An 8,927-nucleotide genomic window follows, 5' to 3' on the forward strand; every position below is an offset into this window, starting at 1 on the left:
TCTCATGGCTCCTATCCAGTAGTCACAGATTACTGATGTGGCTGATGGACCTTGTCCTACGAATCAATACATATCAACACATTATTATTATTATTATTATTGTTATTAAATCATTATATAATATTCTCATTTTATTTTGTCCCATTGCAATAAGAATATGTAATAACTTCTTTAATAAGTGTCTCAAAACCATTTTCCCTACATCTTCTCACAATCTTGTGTCTGGCTGTAAGTCAACTATCTGCAGTCTCTTCCGCTGCTCTGTCTGCAGTAGTAGACAAAGAATGTTAGGCCTATGGAATTTGCCCCCGTCTATCAGACACAAAGTGAAGAAGTGAAGAGATCAGTAAGACATGAACCCCATTTTTCGGTAAGGATTTCTACAAGAATATTTCAGGAACATGCAGAAAATCCAGCAGACTGTAGACCACTATGATCAAGTTCAATACATCTTGGAGGTTGAATCCTCATTTATCATTTATATGGTTTTTCCCCATCCATGTTTAACAGTCATAACCATTTTTTTTTTCACTGACGTGGCCAAAATAAAGTGGTTTTGGGGATTTTTTATTTTATACTGTTCAATTCCAATAAATTAATTCTTCAGATTATTCCTTTTATGTGGAACCCTAAATGTAAGTAAGACTAAATTAGATTTAAAATTTTTATTTTTACAGCCATGTTGTTTTTCATCCAATATAAGTAAACACCTACTTATTCTTTTATTCTTGCAAACTAATTTCATACTAGGGCAGCACAATTTTTTATGCCAATATGAGTAGGAATCTTTAAGGGAATATATTGTCAGAAAATGACCTATTGTTGAAATCAAATTTTTATTTTAAACATGTGTATTTAACATTTTAAATATTTTTCACAATTTTGTATTGATTTAAATATTCGACAAATAATCCTGAAATCTTGCAGTTTTTACACTGGCCACTGGTCTCTAGAGATCAATTCTCAGCAGTTAACTCATTATCACTTGGCAGGACTACAATGAAAGGTAAAATCTATGTATAAATTTCACAGTATCTACCATTCACAATAGATAACTGGTCACAGCTCACCTCCTCACCCTCCCCGTACGGTGACCTCTGCACAGGTCACAGAGCATGCCGCAACATTCTTCCTTTTAAGTCAATGATTCTGTTGCTTTCTTTAATCCAAAAGGCAGGTGTAAAACACTGTTAACAGACGTTCTGACAAGTTGGTGGCTCTATAATCATGTGCAGCAAATATATATTAAAAAAATACTATCAGGAAACAAAAACAGATAAGAAAAATAAAAGAATGTGCGTCAAAAACTTTTTTTTTCTTACATCCACTTTAGGGATGGAAGAATAGCAAGCATCGACTTATCATGTAATATCATTGATCTCTGAGGTCGATCCATCATTTTCTATACAGAGGTCTGGCACTAAAGAGGTTAAGTCAAGTGTTTGTATTGGGCAGAAAATCCAGGCGTCAGGATGGCAGCGCCCGTCTTCGCATTGTACAGTAGAGCGCCTCACCTCAGCTCACCTCATTTTTATATTATTTCTTAATTAATTAGTCAGCCAGCTGCCGGCTTTTTTCATTCTCTACTGTAATCCATTCAAAACATTGCTGGAATCAGCTCGCTAAAGCAATCTCTCCTCCTAATTCACTTGGCTGGCTCTCCACAATATCAACCACAGTATTATCCTGCCTGATTTTAATGCTTCATGTCGGCTCATCACTGAGTGTCGGTATGCTAAATGGATCTGGCTGATTTATTGTTGTTTGTTCTTCATCAAGCTATGCTTGTGAATCTACAAAAGAAGCGACACACCCAAAGTTACCCAAGTGATACAATGCACGGTCTATACAATTTGTACAGAGTTAAAAAAATATGGCTGCTTTCTTACACTAACAATGACATCAAAACCAAAGAAATGAGCCAGAACATAAGTTGGTAAAAGTGCAATGTGTAGGTGCACGTTCACACTGTGGCAATTTAACAGACAAAACCCAAGATAAAAACAAAATGAGCAAATACCCTGCAGTAAGTAAATAAGTAAATAGTAATAGTGCATGTAAATAACATAGGGTACTTGGATAACACTATTTTGATTAAAAAAAAAGAGTAAAAGCCATCCCTCCGCAACAAGGTGTACCCAATCAGATGGTCCTATCTATTGTGTTATATCTCACCTTGTGTCAGCTGACCTCAATATAGATGGGGGCAGAGCAGGATTGGGGTCCCACTAGGCAGACACATGCCCATGGGAAGCTATATAGATGAAATGACTTGATCAGAAAGGGGAGCCAAGCCGCTGTTTGTACAGAGTACAAGAAACTACAGCAAAACCAAAGAAATGAGCCGAAGCATAACTTTGTATAAGTGCAAAGTGTAAGAGCATGTTTACACAGAAACAAAACCTAAGTTAAAAACAAAATGAGCAAATACAGTACCCTGTAGTAAGTAAACAACTAAATAGTAATAGTGCATGTAAGTAACATAGGGTAGCTGACACTATTTTGATCGAAATAGCGTAAAAGCTTATTTATTGCTGTTTGTTCTTCATCAAGCTATGCTTCTAAATCTACAAAAGCAGCGACACACCCAAAGTTACTCAAGTGATACAATGCACGGTCTATACTATTTGTAGAGAGTGCATGCGTGTGCATAAATTGGGTTTGGTATTGCATCTCCATTGAAGTAAATGGGGATAAACTGGAAAACCAGACACAACCTGAGAGCTGGCATGGCATCCTTTATGGAAGAATGCAGCCATAGTTTTCAAACACTGGAAAACTACTTTACGTAAAAAGTTCTGCATTAGAAATTTTACATAATGATCTTAAACTGAATCATTACCTTTAACCCCATTTTATTTGCAGGTAAGTATTCTGTGTAGAGTCATTTAATGATCAGACAGATGCTCCTTTTACAAAGCTGTAGAACTATACTGCAAAGTAATTTGTTTGCCCAAATTGAAATATCCCCCCCCAAAAAAAACACTCCAAAGTTCGAGACACTAAGTGTCTCCCTTCTGTCTAATTTGCTGCCCGCTGCCTGTTGTAAAATGCAATCTGTTGCTAACAGCAGAGACTCAGAGATGGATTACATGAAGAAGGGAATGGGGTTTGTCTCTCTTCTTCTGCTCTCCTATCAGTCAAATTGCACACAACTATGATAGAGAAGTGGGCTGTTTGTTCAGGGTGAGCTAAAGATAGTGAGGGAAATATAGATACAACACCTATAGTGCTGCAGAATGCTGATATAGAGGAAATGTTCACTGAAAATGAGTGGACTACAAGTCACAGATTATAAGAATTTGAGCAGTTCACGGGCTTGCATGAACCAAAAACAGTTTTAACTTGCTGTGCAATGAATGAAAGCAGCAAGACCATGTTTTTATTTTTTGGGTGAAATGATAATTACGGCTTAAATATTACAATGCTGGCTGCTTACAGTTTATTGCATGTACATTTAAAGTGGTTGTTTACTACTTGGACAACCCCTTCTCAATCCCTATGTTTCCTCTTGTAAAATAACTACACCTATGAGAAGTTACTCTCTTATTTCCTCTGGATGTATGTGATTCGTTCCATTGGTGAAGCTACAGGGATCACGTGACATAAAAATGTCACATGATCCCTGGGAGAGCCAGTGCAGACACTGATGGAACGGAGGTGAGTATACTGTAAGTGTTATTATTTTACAAGGGGCAAACATGACTCGCCCCCTGGGCCGTGGGGCACTCGGATCCGGGCAGTAGGGGAACGATGGGAGTAGTAGTGGCAACCCGGTTCCGTGGCTCAGGGTGGTCAGGCCAGTGGTAGTCCGTTATGTGCTGTTGATTATGTCCGACTACGCCACCCGTGGATTTGCGGTCATTAGGAACCGCCGCTGCAAGGCAGACCGCTGGGGCTGATGATGTATGCAGCTGGGATGGTGTGACTCCCCACGGGAAGAGTGCGGCCCCAGGGCAGTGTAGTGGATGGTGGGAGTGATGGTGGTGAGAGTCCCAGTGCTGATAGTGCTGGAGGAGCAAGGAGCACACAGACGACAGGTTGCAGTCCAGGGTCTTTACTAGAACAGATAAACTGACCCACAAACAGTCCCAGCTAGGAGGGGACCTGGATGTCTGAGAGCAATTGGGAAATTGGCCCTGGTCAGGGTGAGGGTGTAGGCCTACCGTGCTTTCTGTGCTCCTTCTGGCTATCTCCTCCTTATCGGGTAACAGCTCACGTTTCCGAGCTTTCCGTGTACTCTCGCCTGTATGGCCTGCGACGTGGGTTCCTTTCTGCTCCCGGCTAGTGTTGAGCCAACCCCGTAGTGTTCGAGTTCGGTTCGGTTCGTCGAACACCCGTGTGTTCGCCGAACTGTTCGTCGAACTGTTCGTCGAACACCTTCGAACACCGTTAAAACCAATGGCAGGCAAACAAAAACACATAGAAACACATAGAAAACACCTTCAAAGGTGTCCAAAAGCTGACAAACTGCTCAGAAGACACAACTAACACATGGAAAAGTGACAAGTACATATAGTCATGCGAAAAGAAAAGAGGTGGAGGAGTAAAAGGAGGGGGAGACACAGATATAGGCATGTCATGCCCTTCTAAAATCCAAAAAGTGAGAAGCCGACACGGCCAGTCCGTTCCTGCCTGTGCCACCTCTGTGTCGCCGGGTTTGTGCCAGAGCCGCGGTGGACCCTGACGGCCAGCCCCCCTATCCCAATACTGGTGCCTGTCCGCCGGTGGGTCGAGGCCCCCCATGGTGGGGGGGAGAGTAACATCTGCAGAAGAAAGACCATCTTCCAGCCAAACTAAGATGTCGACTTCTTTTCGTGGACAATGTGATAAGATCCCTTTCTTACGGACACGCCCATCGCTACAAATTCTAGATGAGGCACAAAAACAGCAGGTGCTTCAACGGATATCAAGTGCTCCTTCAAGTGGGCTCTCCATCACCTCAATTTCAACATCACAAATACTCCAGTCCTCAGAGGTGTCACCCCAATCGCACTTGCTTCCTCACAGCTCCCAAGTCTCCAGCTGCCTGTCTGAGTATGGGGTAACACAGATGGCTGAGTCTGCCCAGCTGTTTACTCATACTATAGCCTGGGAAACGGAGGTCTGCTCCAGAGCTTCTGTTAATCCAGATGAGGAAATGATCTGATCCGATGCCCAGAATCTTTATAAGTTGGATCCAGGACCAGATGAAGAAGGTTCTGAGCATAATGTAGACCCTTGTTCCCAAACTGTAACTCCTGTTGGTGGAGACAATGATGAAGACGATGATGAGACTCAAATACCTGATTGGAGCGACAACTTGACTTTTCGGTCAGGGCAGGAAGAGGTTGGCTCTGAGGGCGACGGGTGTGATAACACACAGGGTGATGATGACGAGTTTGGAGATCCCACTTACTGTCAACCCACAGTCAGACAGTCGATGAGGTCAGCAGAGGAGGTGGAGGAGGATGTGACTAGCCCTGGGGATGGGGATGACTCGGTACCCGGGCATTTGCCTGGCCTTGGGGATGTCGCGGTGGTCGGCTCCCTGGCCCGTACCCTGGGGTCTCTCTTTAAAAGGGTGGATAATTGTTAATTTTATAAGAGTTCATGACGCCACCTGTGGTATCTGGTGACAAGCACCAGCGCTGCAGCAGTCCACTGAGGCCGGTGATAAGGCAGCTCGATGGTATAGCTCCCCACAGGTGGAGCTAGGTCTCAGGGCAGCGTATGCAGGGGGAATGCAGGACAGGCGAGACCCAGCTGGGTCAGAGCAAGAACGGGAACGGACACGGTAGTCACTTCAGTACCTTTTACTGGTGGAAATTCAGGCACATCCCGGAGCACTGTAGGGTGAAGGGTGCATATCAGGATCCTCCCCAATGAGCGGGTGTAGGGCCTCCTGTTTCTTGCCTCTGCGTAGTAAGTTTCTGACCTGCCTGGAGCTAGGCCTAACTTTGTCTCTGTCCTGCGCTGGCTGACCTTGTGGGATTCCGGTTATGCCTTACTGGGTCATAGAGATACCGGTAAGCTCGGATCCTGTGTCCGGTAAATGCTTCGGGGTGAGCTGGTTAAGCTCCTCTGCCCCTTATGTACTAACTCGCCACTCGCCTTCGGCCTACTCGGGCCCTCACTAGGCTATACACACTAACGGCAGCTTGCCGCGCTTCACTGATCTTAAGGCACCGGCACACCTTAAGCTCTATCTGGGCTCCCTGAATCTAGCAAGCAGGAGCCTCGTGCTCCACTGCTGAACTATTAACTGCGTTCTCTAGACTAGACTGAGCTCCACTGCAGACTGACCTCTCTTAGGCTTCTCTACTGCAGGAACTCTTCAGAGGAACTGAACTGCCTAGCTCCACCTTCCCTATTTATATCCCTAACGGGCTCCCTCTGCTGGTCTGAGGTGGAAGGTGGAGATGTGTGAATGTTTATGGGGGCCTCTTGTGGAGGATTCCATCAATGCACTCTTGTAGGATCTGTGATACCAAGCGCAGCGGGGCATCACAGATGCTATTGACGACGAGGTTAGGTTGCGCCTTCCTAAACAGAGACGGAGTACTGGAAGCACGTCAACAACTGCATCCTCAACCACAACTCTGCCTCTGACCACAAGTCGTAGTGGCTCTTCAGGTCACATGGGCTCTAAGCCTTGCATAGCCTGGGCATTTATTCAGATCGATAAGGATGACCCAACTCGTGTTATCTGTAATATTTGTCAGCAAAAGCTAAGTAGAGGCCAAAAAATACATAGTTTGAGTACTTCATGCATGTACCGTCACATGGATATGAAGCATAAGTTGCAGTGGGAAGCTCACTGTGCTACAATGCGGCCTAGCCGGCTGGGCCAACCACCGTCTGCCCCATCTTGTGCATCCGCAGCCTCTTCATCCTCTGTGACTGGGGGGACAGCAGTCACACATGTTTTTGGACGCAGACCTGCCACCTCTTCACCCACAACAGCCAGTGTGATTGGCAGGTCGTCAGTTCATTGGGAAGTGGAAACACCTGCTAGTGTTGAGCGCTCTCCGACATCGAGAGCACCACCTTTGGATCAAGGCAACCTAACATGTCCGCCTGCATCTTCCTCACAGACCGGCAGTTGCCGGGGACACCCTACTCAACACCGTCTAAGCACAACAGCCAGCCCTCGGTCCCTCAGATGTGGAAAAGTAAAAGACCATTTCCTCCTAGCCATGAGAAAGCTAAGAGGTTGAATTTCACCATCTGCAAGCTGTTGGCTACAGAAATGCTGCCTTTCCACCTGGAGGACACAGAGGATTTTCAAGACCTTATGTCCGTCACAGTGCCCCAGTACCAGATGCCCAGTCGGCACTCCTTCTCAAAGAAAGGTGTGCCTGCGCTCCACTAGCATGTCGCACACAACATCACCGCTTCTTTGAGAAACTCTGTGTGTGACAGGGTGCACTTCACCACAGACACTTGGACGAGAAGGCATGGACAGGGGTGTTACATGTCGCTGACTGGGCACTGGGTAACTATGGTGACAGCAGGACAAGGGGCTGCTGTCCAAGTCTTACCGTCCCCACGAGTTGTGTGTTAATCCTCTTTATCTCGAACTTCCTCCACTGCTTCTGCCTCCTCAATCTCCTCTCGGTCCTCCACCTGCACCCAAAGCCTGTCTGGTAATGCCACCTGCTTTCTAACTGCGCAGAAGGAATCCTGCACACCTCCTTACTATGCTGGCAGCAGGGCTCAACGCATCAGTGTTTACTTTGAAATGTCTGGGAAATGTGAGTCACACAGCTGAGGAGTTTTGGTCAGCTCTGGAGACCCAGTTTCATGAAAGGTTGTCTCCACTGGACCTGCAACCAGGGAAGGCCATGTGCGACAATGCTGCAAACCTGGGTGCGGCACTTCGCCGGGGCAATGTCACACACGTGCCTTGTATGGCTCACGTGTTGAACCTGGTTGTCCAGCAATTTTTAGCCCACTATCCCGGACTAGATGGCCTTCTGCAGAGTGCATGGTCGCTGTGTGCTCACTTCCGCCGTTCGCATCCCGCAGTTCAACGACTTACATCTCTACAGAAGTCGTTGGGCCTGCCAGTTCACCGGCTGAAATGCGATGTGCCGACACGGTGGAATTCAACTCTGCACATGTTGCAGCGACTGTGGCAGCACCGACAAGCCCTGGTGCAATACGTTCTGACGTATAGCCTGGGCCAACGAGATCCAGAGGTGGGGCAAATCACGCTGGAGGAGTGGTCTCAGATCAGGGACCTATGCACCCTTCTGCACAGTCTTGAAATGGCGACGAAGATGTTTAGTGCTGACGATGCCATTATCAGCATGACTATTCCGGTGATTTACATGCTGGAGCACATGTTAAACAGAATTCGGAGTCAGGTGGTGGCACAAGAGGAGGTGGATGAAGTAGAGGAGGAGTCGTATGCGGAAGGGATAACATCTCCAAGGTCCAGACGGTTGGCAGCACCAAGGCGGCAGGCATGGGAGGGTGGGGGAGAGGGATTAACCAGGGCGCATGGTAGCAGCCAAACTGTTGAGGAAGGTGCAGGAGCCGAGGAAGAAGTGGAGGACGAACTGGCAATGGGCATGGAAGACTCATCAGATGAGGGAGACCTTGATCACATTTCTGTTGTGCGAGGTTGGAGGAAGAGGGCAGAGGAAGGAAGCATGATTCTTACCTCGCTACCAACACAACAAGGACTTGGTCCTTCTGGATGTGCAAGACACATGAGTGCCTTCTTGCTGCACTACCTGCAACATGACCCCCGGATTGTCAGAATTCGAAGTAATCCCGACTACTGGGTTGCCACACTCTTAGATCCCCGGTACAAAAGTATATTTGCCGAAATAATTCCTGCCATAAAAAGGTATTGACGAATGCAGGAGTATCTGTTGCAGAATCTTACATGTGCTTTTCCACAAAACACCAGTGGTGCACGTAGTGAATCTCACAGT

At 46.2% G+C, this 8,927-nt stretch overlaps 1 long non-coding RNA gene across 2 annotated transcripts in view; it reads right to left on the bottom strand.

Moving 5' to 3' along the window:
* The window catches only part of LOC141253051 (uncharacterized), a 53,085-nt gene extending 45,383 nt beyond the window's left edge, over positions 1–7,702 (bottom strand). For both annotated transcript variants that reach the window (XR_012314206.1, XR_012314205.1), the window contains exon 1: positions 7,524–7,702. This is a non-coding gene — a long non-coding RNA (uncharacterized lncRNA). The remainder of the gene's footprint in view (positions 1–7,523) is intronic.
* Positions 7,703–8,927: the final 1,225 nt, after the last annotated feature.

The sequence above is a fragment of the Phyllobates terribilis genome, unplaced genomic scaffold (assembly GCF_046119375.1).
Source record: "Phyllobates terribilis strain yellow unplaced genomic scaffold, ASM4611937v1 Scaffold_2__4_contigs__length_985480577, whole genome shotgun sequence".
NCBI lineage: Eukaryota > Metazoa > Chordata > Amphibia > Anura > Dendrobatidae > Phyllobates > Phyllobates terribilis.